The sequence below is a fragment of the Myxocyprinus asiaticus genome, chromosome 20 (assembly GCF_019703515.2).
Source record: "Myxocyprinus asiaticus isolate MX2 ecotype Aquarium Trade chromosome 20, UBuf_Myxa_2, whole genome shotgun sequence".
Taxonomy (NCBI): Eukaryota; Metazoa; Chordata; class Actinopteri; order Cypriniformes; family Catostomidae; genus Myxocyprinus; species Myxocyprinus asiaticus.
In genome coordinates this window covers 46,447,845-46,458,848 of record NC_059363.1, presented here as the reverse complement: position 1 = coordinate 46,458,848, position 11,004 = coordinate 46,447,845, and the positions used below count along the sequence as shown (strand labels likewise).

Here is an 11,004-nt window from a genome sequence, read left to right as displayed (position 1 = left end):
CAAGTAAACACAAAATGCAGTTTGCCCCACCTGTTAAAACATAACTTAACTGTGATTTATCACACCTGAGTTCAATTTCTCTAGCCACACCCAGGCCTGATTACTGCCACACCTGTTCTCAATCAAGAAATCACCTAAATAGGACCTGCCTGACAAAGTGAAGTAGACCAAAAGATCTTCAAAAGCTAGACATCATGCCGAGATCCAAAGAAATTCAGGAACAAATGAGAAAGAAAGTAATTGAGATCTATCAGTCTGGAAAAGGTTATAAAGCCATTTCTAAAGCTTTGGGACTCCAGAGAACCACAGTGAGAGCCATTATCCACAAATGGCGAAAACATGGAACAGTGGTGAACCTTCCCAGGAGTGGCCGGCCGACCAAAATTACCCCAAGAGCGCAGCGACGACTCATCCAAGAGGTCACAAAAAACCCCACAACAACATCCAAAGAACTGCAGGCCTCACTTGCCTCAGTTAAGGTCAGTGTTCATGACTCCGCCATAAGAAAGAGACTGGGCAAAAATGGCCTGCATGGCAGAGTTCCAAGACGAAAACCACTGCTGAGCAAAAAGAACATTAAGGCTTGTCTCATTTTTGCCAGAAAACATCTTGATGATCCCCAAGACTTTTGGGAAAATACTCTGTGGACTGACGAGACAAAAGTTGAACTTTTTGGAAGGTGTGTGTCCCATTACATCTGGCATAAAAGTAACACCGCATTTCAGAAAAAGAACATCATACCAACAGTAAAATATGGTGGTGGTAGTGTGATGGTCTGGGGCTGTTTTGCTGCTTCAGGACCTGGAAGACTTGCTGTGATAAATGGAACCATGAATTCTGCTGTCTACCAAAAAATCCTGAAGGAGAATGTCCGGCCATCTGTTCGTGACCTCAAGCTGAAGCGAACTTGGGTTCTGCAGCAGGACAATGATCCAAAACACACCAGCAAGTCCACCTCTGAATGGCTGAAGAAAAACAAAATGAAGACTTTGGAGTGGCCTAGTCAAAATCCTGACCTGAATCCTATTGATATGCTGTGGCATGACCTTAAAAAGGCTGTTCATGCTCGAAAACCCTCCAATGTGGCTGAATTACAACAATTCTGCAAAGATGAGTGGGCCAAAATTCCTCCACAGCGCTGTAAAAGACTCATTGCAAGTTATCGCAAATGCTTGATTGCAGTTGTTGCTGCTAAGGGTGGCCCAACCAGTTATTAGGTTTAGGGGGCAATCACTTTTTCACACAGGGCCATGTAGGTTTGGATTTTGTTTTCCCTTAATAACAACAACCTTCATTTAAAAACTGCATTTTGTGTTTACTTGTGTTATCTTTGACTAATATTTAAACTTGTCTGATGATCTGAAACATTTAAGTGTGACAAACATGCAAAAAAATAAGAAATCAGGAAGGGGGCAAACACTTTTTCACACCACTGTACATCAGTGATTAGATTTATTTCAGTAGGTTAACATGCTACAGTGATTAAACAATATCAGTAGACTACTCAACATATGATGCGTCCCACGGTGCCAGAGGAACACACAGACATTTCTGGTAGCCTGGAGCGCTATCTGGTGGTGTTGGAGCAGACAGTGGGTTTTTAAACCACCAGTAGAGACTTGCCCTTGTTGCTAAGCACTGAAGTGCTCGTTGATCTTTTCTTCATTTTGTGATGTCTTATGCTCTGGCCCTCCAGTGGTACTTCCAGTGTTTTTCAGAGTTCATAAATGCATACTATATTTCATTCTACAGCAATTTACTTGGTTAATAATACCTTCAGAGATGATCCAAACAATAAATTATACTTTTAAAACATTTAAGAAGTGCATATAATCAAAGTAAACCTTCTTATTGTTTCTCTTTAAAGGAATAGTTCACCCAAAAATGTAAATTTGCTGATAATTTACTCACCCTCAGGCTATCCAAGATGTTTCTTTCTTGATCAAAACAGAATTTAAGACTTTTAGGTTTTCATTTCAGGCCTCCTCCTCTAAACAATGCAAGTGAATGTCCTCCATTTTTGTACGGTCCAAAATGCATATTTAGGGTGCATCAAAATAATCCACATGACTCCAGTCGACAAATAAAGTTCTTCTGAAACCAAATGATTATTTTTAGAAACAAAACAATACTTATATACTTTTTAACTACAAACGTTCGCTTCCATACGTCTCTGTGATGTGTGCTCATGAGAGGGATGACATAAGCTCGTTGGTAAGGTCACGCGTCACGTGGAGGAGGAGTCAGGAAGCGCATCATTCTTTACATGACAAACATGCACAGACCAAGCGCCGTTCACAAACCAAAACAGTCCAAAACAATTTCAAAACAATATAAAATAAAATACAAAATAATTTCCAAATAATAATAATAAAAAAAACAATGTAAACAGTGACACACTTCTTGACTCCTCCTGGTGGCTCAGCAGTTAAGGCTCTGGGTTACTGATCAGAAGGTCAGGGGTTCAAGCCCCAGCACTGCCAAGATACCACTGTTGGGCCCTTGACCCTATCTGCTCCAGGGGTTCCATATCACGGCTGACCCTGTGCTCTAACCCCAGCTTAGCTGGGATATGTGAAAAAAAGAATTTCACTGTATATGTGCAAATGTGTGATAAATAAATAAAATTACATTATTATAAATTATTTGTCGACTGGAGTCATGTGGATTATTTTGAGGCACCCTAAATATGCATTTTGGACCATCAAAAAATGGAGGACATTCACTTGCATTGTTTAGAGGAGGAGGCCTGAAATGAAAACCTAAAAGTCTTAAATACTGTTTTGATGAAGAAAGAAACTTAGATACATCTTGGATGGCCTGAGGGTGAGTAAATTATCTGAAAATTTTCATTTTTGGGTGAACTATTCCTTTAATTCTGGTTACATTACCTGGCTACATTACCTCGTAACACGGATAATGACCTGCTTCAGACCTTCATCATTCCCCTATATTCACATAACTTGATTAAACAACAAACATCGTTTAAAAGAAACAATAACTTCAGGAAGCGATAATAATAACTTCAGGAAGGGGTATATGCCAAAATAATAAACATAATACACTCTAACTTCCAATCTAAAGTACTACCTAATTTTATAATAAAAGAAAATACAATAAGTATACTGACTCCCTTGCTATTCAAAAACAATAGAAAATTGAAAATAAAGAGTCAAAAATAAAAGGCTCCCCTTCCCTACCATTCTTGTGTAATTCCAGGGTTTTACTAGAATTCGTCCAGCTCATTCAGTCCAGGGCCTAAGGGGTACACAGTGGCCCCAATGTCAATTCCAGATGGCTTTACAGACACATTGACCATCTGTTTGGCTGCACTGGCCATCACTGATCTGAGGAGAGGCACAACACAACAAAACAACAGTACAAAAATAACAACAGCTATGGCTATTATTATTCCTACTTTAGTGAGCCATTCTCCCCAGGATCCAAAGAAGTTGTCAAACCATTTTTCAATATGTTGATCTCTCCCTGCATTCGCAGTCACCTCTTCTCGTAGATTTTTCAACTTTTTCATTGCTGCAGTAAAAGATCCATCAGGAGCTGTATTATTTGGGATATAAGTGCAACAGTCAACTCCAAACATTACAAAGACACCGTCTTTTTCTGCCAATAGCCAATTTAGTGCCTGTCTGTTTTGCCATACCATTTTACTTGTAGGTCCTAATTGTTCTCCTAAGGCTTTTAATGCTTCATCAGTATAATTAATTAACCTTTGCTGATTGTAATAAATGTAAGTAATCCATTCTGTATTTTTATTGGTTGCTATCCATACTAGTATAGACTCAAATCCTGATTTTATTTAATCTCTAGCTTTAAATTCCTGTGGTATTCCTCTTGGCTGACCAATTGCATCTATTTTTACATTAGGGTCAGGCTGATATGCTCTTTTTACTCTGTTTTCTGTGCAGTTTCTCTTGGTTCGTCCAGGTTTTCAGATTATTTTGGATCCCAATCTAACATTGTTGTTTCTTGTACTAATCTTACTCTAACACATATCCCTTTCCACCCTTTGGGTAATATGGCGTGCAATTGTCTTCCTCCACAAATCCAAAAGTAGTCTGCTATGGCTACTGTTTGTTCCTCATACATTTTTACCACAGGAGGAAGTATAGTTTGGTTTTCACAGTCTACTAGGCATCCTTTCCAAGTTTTGTTTAAGCATCTTGGGGCTTCTATTACTGTAAAATCTTCCCTTAATGTAGCCGTTGCAAATATCATCCTACTAAAATTATAAATTCCTTGCTGTCCATAAATTTTTTCATCCAGATGCCAAATTACTACACAGTTGCCTTGAAATTCTCCCATATTAATTTCTCCTTTGGATTTATTAAAACACTCAAATTCAAGCGTTCAGTTTATGGCACATGTTAAGGGGCTTTCTCTCTTGCATCTATTCTAACATCTAAACGTTTGCATTCAAGGGATGCACCGATACCACTTTTTCTCTTCCGATCCGATTCCGATATCAGAAATCTCAGTATCGGCCGATACCGATCCCAATCCGATACCAGTGTTGCTTTTTTGCATAATCAGTTTAGAATATCTTTACATTATTGTGTGGAACTAATTGGGAGTACTCTTTAATATGTTAAGAAACACAAACCTCTGACTACACATTATTTCAATATAAATGTATAGCTTATTAAGAAACACTTTATTATTAACTAGTATACTGGATAATGTAGCAGCAAAATTAACAGTAATTCCAGTATAAGTCATCAGTAGAAAAGTTTTTTTTTTTTTTTTTTGGAAAACTTGCATATGGACTTTAAAGGATTCAGATCTCTTTTTTGTTCAATTTAGTTGTAAGACATTAGTCCACTTTTCATTCACACAGTTATTTTTTGGAACCCATTTCAACTTAAATATTATTATAATTTGTAAACAAATGATAATAATAATAATATATTATAATAGTAATATATAGTAATATATCTCAATCGTGCACCTTTAACTTTTAAACCCTCACGCTTTTATTATGACATTCTAAACTCTCCAGGAAGTCCTATATCTGTTTGTTAGCAAGTTCACAGCAGTTTAATTCGCTTCTTATACAAATTCTGGTAAAATGCTCCTCCAGCGCCATTCTAAATAGTGAACTATTGAGCATCTACATCTGAGATGTTGTTCGTGAGGAATGCTCAAATGTTGCGCACCACGTGTAGGCTAAAAATAGCCACGAGTGTGTGTGTAAACAGAGCAGCACCATTCAATAATGCGCTGCACATGCATTTGATATATTTACTTATTAAACACAGCCTTTTGTGATTCACAGAGCTATCGCACATTTTCAAGTGGCTTTGAATAAAATGCACGAGTCATATGAACTACTTTAATTGTGTTTTTATGGTTCTTTTATGTCATTTCTTGATCTTGACAGTAACGAACATGACTAACACACAGTATCGGATTAGGATCGGGCTCGTCGGACCGATACCCAATCCATTTAAAAATGTCAGTATCGGAATCGGTATCGGATCGGTGCATCCCTATTGCATTCATCTCCCCAACCTTCCTGCACATAATAACCTTGAAATTTTGGATGTCCTAAAAACTCCAGACACTCGGCTGGGCAGAAGGGTATTTTTTGTTTTTTCACACAATTTTGTGAATAGTGTTGGGCACATTGCATATAATCATATTGGCTGGGCACTACTGTAAGCTTTTTCAAAGGTGATGGTGTACATAATATGCAATTAGACACTCCTGATTGCCCATTTGAACCAATCATTTTGATGTGCATTCTCTAGCAATCTCTCCTTTTTCAATGATGGGTTAAATTCATAATCTGTATTGTCATGAGTGGTTATTTGTGACAATTTTGTAGAAAACATCTTTAATGGCAACTTTGTAGTCTGGTAATCTATATCATCATAAGAGGTCTGTGGTGCCTCTTCTGTAGACCGATAATTTGCATCATAAGACATTTTTGGTGGCAATTGTCTAGTCTGATAGTTTACATTCCCATAAGTTTCCTTTAGTGTTACTTCTTCATAATCATCATAAGAGGGATCATAAGACCTCCTTCTAACAGATTTATTTACTTGAGTACCTTGTGTTTAATTAGTGGCATTATGGAGATTATTTGAGATACCGAAATCCTCCAAGTTGTGAGAAGTCAATTGTGCAAAACTCTCCTGTCCCTGTTGAGAAGTTATGTTCGGAAGACCCTTCCTGCTCTGAGTCTGGGGAGTGGTCACTGGAAAGCCTTGGGTCTGGGGTAGCTGCTGCAACAGGTGTACCAACATCAGTATCCATATCAGAACTTCTTTCACCTTCCTGTCCTGTCTCCGCTGGTTGCAGTAAATCCTCCTGCAGCTGTGTTTCATCTCTTGCACCTAAAATGAGGTGTAACAGCATCACTACACTCTCCCTCCTGCTCTGAGCGTTCCCCTCCTAGTTCTGCTCTGTCTTGGTCATGGGCTTCAGGATCTCCTTCAGCTTCAGGAGAATCAGCGTCTAAATCTTCCTGATCTTCTGCTCTATCTATTTGATCTCTTGGTCTTGGTAGTCTCAGTTAAGGCACTCTAGTGCAGTGATTTAAATGATACCATGTTGTGCTACCTTCTACCTGCACTGCTGTTGGGGTTGCTCTCACTACTTTATAAGGTCCTTGCCTTCTGGGTTCATTCCATTTCCTCCTAAACACTTTCAAATAAACTTGGTCTCCAGGAACTATGGGACACGGCACTTCTTCTTTCTGTCTGGGTCCCCTGTTCTGTTCCTGTGAATAAATGGCTTTGTGTATAGCAGTTAATTGTCTCATGTAAGCTCTTAGCTCCATCTGTAATTGTTCTAACAGTGGGCCTTCATAAGGACCTCTCAAATATGGTACTGGCATGGGTCTGCCTGTTAGCATTTTATGTGGTGCTAGATTGGTGATTCTATTGGTCTGCATGCGGTAAGTCATCAATGCAAGAGGTAGAGCATCTGCCCAATTGAGTCTAGTATCGGCACAAATTTTGTTGAGCTTAGCTTTGAGAGTTTCATTCACTCTTTCTACCATTCCTTGTGACTGCGGAAGGTAGACACACCCTAGTCTTTGTTTTATTCTCAGCTGTTGTATCACTATTTTCACTATTCTTTGAATGAATGCTGAGCCATTGTCAGAGCTAATTTGAGATGGTATGCCAAATCTTGGAATGACCTTTCTGGTCAAAACTTTGATCACAGTTTGAACTCCCTGGTCTGCTGATGCTACTGCCTCTACCCATCTACTGAATCTGTCTGTTATCATCAACATGCATCTTTTTCCTCTTACTGATTTTATCATGTCTATATAATCCATTACTAGGTGTTTAAATGGTCCTTCTGGGACTGGTATGTGACCTATTGGTGCAGATGTACCCTTTCTGACATTATTTTGGGCACAAATTTCGCATTCAGCTAAAAATGTATCTACCATTGCCTGTAGATATGGGGACCAACATCCCTGTCTTTTTATTTTTATAATCACCACCCCCCTTGTGCAATGGTCAAAACCATGTGAATCTGAGATTAAAATAGTAAGGAGTGCTGTTGGAACAATCATGTGTCCTTCACGAGATCGCCATATGCCATTTACGTCTCTGCATGCACCTCTTTGTTGCCATACCCCATGTTCATAAGGGCCAGCTTGATGTTGCATATGTGCAATGTCATCTAATTAGGGTTGAGGTTGAAGCAAAACTGATACAGTTGCCATTACTGCTACTTGGCATCCTGAGGCCTTTTTGGTGTGTAAGTCTGCAGCATTATTACCTTGAATAACAAAATCATTGCCTTTTTTTGTGTGCTTGACATTTGATGATAGCCAATTTCTTTGAATGCATCATGGCTGAAATTAGCTTGATTATTTGGTCACTGTGCTGAATTGGTGTCCCATCACTCTTTTTGAAACCTCTTTGTTTCCAAACTGCTCCAAATAGATGGCATAGTCCATATGCATATACGGAATCTGTATAAATATTAACAGTTTGATTTTTAGCCAGTAGACAAGCCTCAGTCAGTGCTTTTAATTCAGCCAATTGTGCCGAGCATGGCTGTTCACAATACTGCAACACAATTGGAACAAAATGTTTGTCTTCTCTCTTGACAATAGCATACCCAGCATGATTTCCTAGATGGTCTCTGAAACATGACCCATCTACAAAATAATCTGCTTCTGCATCAATGATTGGTGTTGATTCTAAATCTGGTCTTAGACGAGTAAAAGCTAGAGAGTCTATTACACATGCTTGAGGTGTTCCCTCCCCTTCTAAAGGAATACAATTGGCTGTGTTTATTGTTGTACTTCATTTTATGGTGATGTCTGGGTAAGTTAACAGTGTAGAATATGTTAAACACCTGGCTTTAGTTAAAACAAATCTACCTTGTTCTAATAGCTTTGTTACTTTGTGATGAGTGCAAATTATTACTGGATAGCCCATTGTCACAGTGGAAGCTTTATCATAAGCAAAATACACTGCTGCAAGCCCTTGATAGCATGGCGGGTAGCCTTGTGCTACATTGTCCAATTTGGTGCTATATTAAGCTACAGGTTTCCTGCATTAAGACTGCTGATGCATATCCATCTCTTCTATCTGCTACATACAAATGAAATGGTTTAGCATAATCTGGGGTTGCTAGAGCTGGAGCTGTCTGAAGTTCTTTTCTCAATGATTTAATAGGCAATCAATGCATCAGTATCCCATGTTAATCGAGCTCGGAGATTCTGATACCCTGTCTGTTTCATCAGTGCCCTTAAGGGACCTGTTTTAATAGCATATTCTTCTATCCAATCAGCACTAAAACCTGTCATACCTAAAAAGGTCATCATTTTTCCCACTGTTTGAGGTTGGGGTGCTTTACTTATGCCCTCCATAAGGCTTGGTGATATAGCTTTAGTCTTATGCGCAATGATTCATCCTAAGTATTCTACCTGTGGTAGATAGTACTGCAGTTTCTCTTTTGAGACCTTGTGGCCTCCTTCAGCTAATTTTGATAGAATCTTGGTGACATTGTTCTAATGTTGTTGAACAACATATTGTATCAATGTGCTATCCAATCTAAGATCTTCCAAATCAGTTTTCAAAACTTGATTGAAAACATGTGATGAATTCTTAAATCCCTGGGGCATTCTGGTGTATGTATATTGTTTACCTTGATAGGTGAATGAAAAAAGGTGTCTGCTTTCCTCTGCTAAAGGGATGCTGAAAAAAGCAGAACACAAGTCAATAACAGTAAAATAACTGGCAGCAGGAGGAACATTAGTCAACAGCATATGTGGATTTGGAACTTCTGCAAGCCAGTCTTCCACCACCTCATTAACTGCTCTCAAATCATGCACTAAGCGCCATTTTGATTTGTCTGCCTTAGCAACTGGCAATATGGGCTTGTTGCAATGACTTACTATTTCAATTAACACCCCTGCCTTAATTAGTCCCTCAATAGTCTTTTTAATTCCTTCTACAGCTTCCTGTTTCAATGGATATTGTTGATTTCTAATTGGATTAGCAGATTTTACTAAACCTATGTCTGTATCATGTTGAGACCACAGTTCAGTAGGTACATGTTTTTCCATTTCTGACATTAATTCAACTGTTTTTGAATCCAATTTTTCTTTTTCTTTAGTAGTCACCACAACCCTTGGAATGCCATAGAGTATAACAGAATTTTTAGGTACGTTTTATCTGCTGATTCGAAGATTAAAGGATTTTCTGTGGCTTCCCACTTTTTCTTTTCTGCTCTTCTCATCATTGGTCCTAAATCCTTTGCCTGAGTTCCCGGAAGTAGTAAGGCTGGGAGGTCCTCGGAGCGCTTATTCGGTAGCTCCGTGGCTGCTGGTTCATGGACGCTGTGCAACGCCCCCTAGATGATTTTTGCCGATGCGCAGCATGACTCCGCGTCGACCGGTGGGTCCCCCGAAGATGACCAGAGGTGTCCCTGAGCGTCTGCGCCCCACAGTGGCCACGCTACTAGTGTTCAAAATCTGACCGTTTTTCCTTGCAGTTTATCCAATGCATTTATCCAATTCAAAATTTTAGGTGGTTCGTGGACAGTATTATTTTGAGGTTTTGAAGGGTGTATGTTTTTCAGGGGCCATCATAGAGTCACCTAAATGTGATTTTGAGTCATACGTTTTATCCTGGAGTTATAAAAATGATGTCCACCAAACACCTATTTTAGACCATTAGATAGATTGTAAGTGGGATGGCCCATGGGCAATTTATTTGCATTGCCTGAAATAGTCACTTGGTGGACATCTGTTTTTAATGAGTGGGATAGATTAATTCACTGAATATCACATTTAGATGACTGTATGACACACCCTGAACAATATACACCCTTCGAAACATCAAAATTCGACTGTCTACGAACCACCGAAAATTTTGAATGGGATAAATTGTAGGTGGAATCACCATGTCTCAGCTCTAGATTGAGCTAACAATTTGAAACTGGTACTTCTGTGCTTATCTCAACCTCCTCTATTCTGTGCTCATCTCAACCTCCTCTATCTCCTCTATCCCTATTCATTTTTCGGACGAAATTTTGGACTTCGATTCTCTTAAAATTCAAACCATAGATAGAGGAGACTGAAATGAGCACAGGAGTGCAGGTTTGAAGTGTCTAAGTTGTCCCAGTCTGGAGTTATGGAGATCCCACATACAATCCCACATCCCTCTTCTCAGTCTCCTCTCTCTATGGTGTGACTTTTGAGAGAATCAGAGAAAGTCAAAAAATTTCATGCAATAAATTGAAACTGTCTGTGATTTTGTGCTAAAACATGCACTTTTTAGCACTTTTGCACAGCCCAATTCTCAATATGTCAACTATGTATGTATGTATGTATCTATGTATGTATCTATCTACCTGTCTGCCCTGTCTGTTTTTTTCCACGAACCATGTATTTGCGTCCATAATTTATATGACTTTATTATAATTTTTATTGCATGTATGTAACTAACAACTCTCTAAAATGTATAATTAGCTAAAAAATTACTGTTCACAAACCATGTATTTGCCACC

At 38.8% G+C, this 11,004-nt stretch overlaps 1 pseudogene; it reads left to right on the top strand.

Annotated features, from left to right (window-relative positions):
• Positions 1-6,914: 6,914 nt before the first annotated feature.
• LOC127411130 (tubulin polyglutamylase TTLL5-like) overlaps positions 6,915-11,004 on the top strand; it is a 138,197-nt pseudogene continuing 134,107 nt past the window's right edge.